Consider the following 6000-nt stretch of genomic DNA (forward strand, 5'->3'; position numbering starts at 1 on the left):
AATGATTTCGAATGGACATGTTTTCTCAGGCTAATATACACAAACACTTCCGCTAGTGTACCCCACTCCAATTTTTATCTCTATTCTTTCATACTCATCCCAGTAAACCATAATTAGAGGAACAACAGACAGTTAATAGAGGCTGCTATTTCTATGAGGATACCAAGCAATGGGCCTTGTTTGACAATTACTAGAAAAACAAACACAAAAGACTGGTCTAGATAATTTCCCAAGTTGAAAAAGAAATCAAAAAGGAAAATGGACAAATTAACACTAATCACAATTCTCTAGAACACGTTAATTTTTTAGCCTTGGGTTTATTCTACTTGGCCCAACCTCTACTGTGACAAAAACTGTCTTCTTTATGCTTTCAAATTATTTGGAACATTGGTGGCTAATAATAATAGCAGGTATGGTCATTATAGTATATATCAAGGCTGATTAGGGTTTCAACAGACTTTTATTTTTCTTAATGATAAAGCCTTTAAAATGTCATTTGAAAGTGAAACGGTTTCAATAATATCATGAATGTGGAAACATTGCAATATATTATATATTCATCAATAACTAATTTTAAATCACATAAAATTCAGTCATAGTAAATCTTTTTACATACTCATTTTACTCTCCTGAAATTTGATGTGGCGTATTCGTTTACTCTATCTCTGCTTTGAACACATCTAAAAAGTGTTTTAATACACTTGACTTAAAACTGTCAAATGAGAAAAATGAAACTCTCAAAATGACATGAAATGGTATTTAGGCTGTAGCTTAGGGCAGTAAAAGTTAGCAATCACCTACTGAAGATAAAAATGCCATTAGAATAAAGAGGACACTTCAATAGTTTTTACATCAAAGTCACCCGGCTATTTAAGTCTCCCTATCTTTTTGGACTAATAAGCCTTTTTTTTTCAACAGAAATATTTCTTCAGACAATCAGGGGGGTACATGTCTGTGATTCTCACTGTAGACAGAAGTTCCCAGCTGCTGTAGATCTCAGATGTAACCAAGAAGGAATGGCTTCCTATTGACCTAGTTTATTTCTTTGGGGGGATGGGCATCTGCTAACTTTTTTTTTTTTTTAATTTTTGGCTGTGTTGGGTCTTTGTTGCTGCATGTGGGCTTTCTCTAGTTGTGACGAATGGGGGTTGCTCTTCATTGCGGTGCATGGGCTTCTCATTGCAGTGGCTTCTCTTGTTGCGGAGCACGGGCTCTAGGTGCACGGGTTTCAGTAGTTGTGGCACATGGGCTTCAGTAGTTGTGGCTCACGGACTCTAGAACACAGGCTCAGTAGCTGTGGTGCATGGGCTTAATTGCTCCACGGCATGTGGTATCTTCCCAGACCAGGGATTGAACACGTGTCCCCTGCATTGGCAGGCGGATTCTTAACCACTGCACCACCAGGGAAGCCCCTCCATCTGCTAACTTTTTACAATGAGGAAAAGGAATGGATTATTGGGGTGGGGGTGGGGGTCGGGGTGGAGGGAGAAAGAAAGAGAGAGAGGGAGGGAGAGAAACTCTAAATTTTAACCTATTTCAGTTCTTCAAGCCCCTGCCTACCTTCTATAAAATTTTTCCTTCTTGCTAGAATGTGTTTTGCTTCGCTTTCTACCTGGAGAACTCCTCAGCCCAGATTTCAACTTAAATATCACTTATTCAGAGATCCCTTTCTCTAACTCCCACCTCAGTCATATTATATTAATCAATCATCCCCTTTAATATTAGTTATAATAGTTTATAAGTTTATATTTGCATATATGATTATTTATTTTGATGTGTGACTTCTACATTTAAATGACTGTTTTGTTCACTGGTGTGTTCCCAGGATGTAACACAGTGCTTTGCACATAGACAAATTGTTCTCTCTTTCCTTGAATATTTTTGGGGACTTACTAGGAGCAAAGCCTCGTGGCTGTGCTGAGCCCATGAAGGACATAAAGATGTATAATGCCACACTGTTGCCTTTAAGGATCATATAATATAGAGGGTGCAATTATATAAATTGTCCTAGAACAAAGCAAAAATTGAAGTCGCAGCAGAGGGAGAGATCAAGAACTTGAAGTAAAACAAAGGTCACAGTTATCAGGATACTTTCTTTGAGGGACTTCAAAGACACTAATTAGTTAACTGCTCTTTGTTCTTAGGATGAGCAGGTAGTTCTTTCGGCAAAAGGCAAGTAATGATTCAGTAGACACATCTCTGTATTGGAGCAACTTCCTTCCCTCCCCCAGGCTTCCTACACATCCAAACTATTTTTTTCTTATCTTCTTACATAGGTCTCTCCGTTTTTTTTTTGTTTTTTTTTGTGCATAGCTAAAGTTCAAGCATGTTTAGTAGCAAACGTGGAAGTATCATGGAGAAAGCTATGAGGCAATTAGAAGATTCTAATCACGATGATGTCTAACCTTCACAATGACACAGCACTCATGAGACAGTGTTAGCTTCTACGGTCTGAACTAGCTTCTTTAATAATTAAAACGTGTTCAACTACCAAACTAAGTTCATTCCAAACCTCCAAGTGCGTGCTTGTCACTATTTCATCTACTTATTGATCTCACTGTAAATCATTTGCAACATTTAAAAAATAAGAATGTTGAATACTGACATACAAAGATGTTTAAACACGAGTTCTGCTAAAGTACTGGGAAGTATAGGAAAGACAGATGCATAAACAACTAAACAACTAAATAAAATTGTATGTCTAGTAATATAGGGCTAATTTTCAAAATCTAAGTCCTGTACGTTTTTTTTGTTAGATTTACACCTAAGGATTTCATTATTTGAGCTATAATAAATGATATTGTACTTTTAATTTCTGTTTCTACATGTTCACTGCTAATACACAGAAATACAGTTGAGTTTTATATGTTGGTCTTGTATTCTGTTTCTTTGCTGAACTAAATTATTAGTTCTAAAAGTATTTTTGGAGATTTTTGGGAATTCTATGACGATTATCATGTTACCTGCAAACACAGAAACTTTTATTTCTTCCTTTCTGATCATTATACATTTTATTTCCTTTTCTTGTCTTTTTAAAAATTGAAGTATAGTTGACTTACAATGTTATATTAGTTTTAGGTATACAGCAGAGTGACTCAGCACTTTACAATTTATACTCTATTTAAAGTTATTACAAGATAATGACTATAATTCCCTGTGCTATACAATACATCCTTGTTGCTTATCTATTTTATACATATTACTTTGTATCTCTTAATCTCATACTCTTCATGTGCCCCTCTCCGCTGCACTCTCCCCACTGGTAACCACCAGCTTCATTTCTTATATCTGTGAGTCTGTTTCTGTTTTGTTATATATATTCATTTGTATTATTTTTTAGATTCCACATGTAAGTGATGTCATACAGTATTTGTCTGACTTATTTCGCTAAGCATACTGTTCTCTAGTTCCAGAAACCACTATACATGTATACAAAAATGAACAATGAACTAAATGGATGGTGGAGAGTGGTAGCCAGGTTTCTTATCATTGGAATGGTAATTCTCATGTGAGAAAAGAGAAGAAGCTAGAATGATTCATACGTTAATGGTTTAAAGACATCAGTAAGAGCTTATGTTTAGTTTAATATAGTTATAAATTGTTAAGTATAGAAATATTTATTAATATTTGTATATACACAGGTTAGTCTAAACACATATATTTCTTTGCTTTGCCACCTGGGAGAGCCTAAAAGGAATGGGCACACAAGCCACTGCAAGAGATTCCAATGGCCAAAGCTCAAATGATTCAAGCAATAAAATAAAGTAGTACTGGATTATAATCCAAAGTAAAAATCAATATTCATTTGGATATAAATAAATGATTGAATAGATAAATTGATTAGACAAATCTTACTTGCAGATGAATTCAAAATAACTTATGTGGATACCCTGTCCTCAAGCAGGCAACCGTAAGTCTCCACTCTTTACGTCTGAGGTTTGCACACAGAATTTTTCCCAAAGACAAGAGTATGGCAATGGCGTAATAAAGGGTAACCTTACAACAGAGATACTAAACACATCTCAGCCAAATGATCAAGGTCAAAGCCAACAGCCATAAATCATGTAAGTAGTAGGTATTCTTGTGATGACAGGATGAAAAGGACACGACCTCTGCGTTCTTCCTCTCAAAAACATAGCATCGGTGTATCTCTGAGAAAAACATGAGACAGATTCCAATAGTGGGGCATCCTACAAAATACTTGTCCAGAATTCCTTAAAACTGTCAAAGTCATCAAAGTAAATCTGAAAAACTCTCAGTGAAGAGGTGCCCAAAGAGACACAAAACCCAAATGTAATGTGGTTTTCTAGAAAGGATACCAGAAAAGACAAAGACATTAGGTAAAGAATAAGAACATCAGATTAAAATATGGACTTTAGTTAATAATAATGTAACAGTAATGGTTCATTTATCGTGGCAAATGCACCATACTAATGTAAGATGGTGTGTATTAGTATTCCCTATAGATTCAATTTTTCTGTAAATCAAAGGGTGCTCTAAAACATGAAGTTCTCTAAAAAAAATCCTTGTCAGAGAATCCTAATATGCATATCACCTTTCTGTTGGTGTCTGCTAATCTTCTTTTCTCAGTCAAATTGTTTTCATAGTTCTTGGTATAACAGGTAACTGTTTTGAATTTAAACCCGGAAATCTGAGGTATTGCCTGAATCTTACGTAAATCTTTCGTTTAAGCAGGACTCCTCTGACACTGCTCCTTTGGGAAAAAAAGCACTGCCACCTCATTACTGCCAGCTGCTGGTGGAAGTCCAGTTTCCCCGTGCAGTCTCTGCTGATACCCAGGGAAACAGGCTTCTTACTTCTGCCCAGTAAGGTTACGAGTTCTGGGTTCCCAGGTGGTAGCAGGAGGTGACATCATGGGGTGAGTGTTCCAATTACTGCACTGAGGTTGTTAGACCCTAACTCTCCACTAGAACTCCTCTGACGTCAAGCCATGGGGGAAGGGAGGAAGCAACTCAACACCCATTACCACCCACTGGTGACAGAAGTCTCCACTGACGTGGAAGTGGGGAATGGAGAAGTGGAAGCGGTGGGATGGTTAGCAGGGATCATCACTGCCCAGCAAGGATGGAAGTTCAGGCTTCCCACTTACCCTGAATCCAACATCACCCTGGCGGGAATGGAGGTGGGGATGCGGTGCCTTATTATAGCCTAATGATGGTGGCATTCTAGGCTCCCCATGAGGAACTTTCAGGGCGCTTTTGGACTACAATATGGAAGAAAAATATTATTGTATCTGAAATCCGTAGTAAATATAAAACCATGTCATATTTGATTTAGATTTGAAGTCTTTCAAGGTTTCTGGGTAGAGAAAAATAAGGCAGCTCTTCCTTCTGAAATAAAATGAAAGGTGACTCCAAGTGATTAGGGGTAGCTGCAAGACGGGGAGGGGACTGGCTCTCCAGTGTTTGGTTAGATACTTGCTTGGGTCTATCTGGAGATACAGGAAGAGAATTAGAGCGAGCTGGCACATAGGCAGTGGGCAGTGTGGGAGGAGTATGTGAGCTTCCCATAAGTCAAATGGTAGCTCAGCTGGAGTCCCCTGGTCCATTTAGATATCCTAACTCAGGATCAGGGAAAGGTAAAATGGAGAAACCTCACAGTATAAGAACTTAAACATGCATCCCATGAGACAGGCAGGATTTACAGGTCTGCCATTTGGAGGACAACAAAGGTCAGCCAGCATTGGCAAAAGCAACAGGAGCAGTCCGTACGAGAACATTAAAATCTTGTTTTGTTAATTAAGGAGAAATTTCACTTATGCCTGCCCCTTTCCAGTTGCAGCTCTCCAGATGAGCTGGACTAGAAGAGGTGTATGGGTCTCAGAGTCAGAAATCGTCTTCCTCTCTCGCTCCGTGGTCAGCATCTCCGCTCAGTCTTGCACTGGCAGCAGCGACTAGGGCAGGGGGATGGGGGATTATGTAGAGCAAGGTGAGGAAATGAATTTTAAATTGAGTTTGACTTTGAAGCTTTAAAATGGAC

This window comes from Orcinus orca, chromosome 10 (assembly GCF_937001465.1).
Source record: "Orcinus orca chromosome 10, mOrcOrc1.1, whole genome shotgun sequence".
NCBI lineage: Eukaryota > Metazoa > Chordata > Mammalia > Artiodactyla > Delphinidae > Orcinus > Orcinus orca.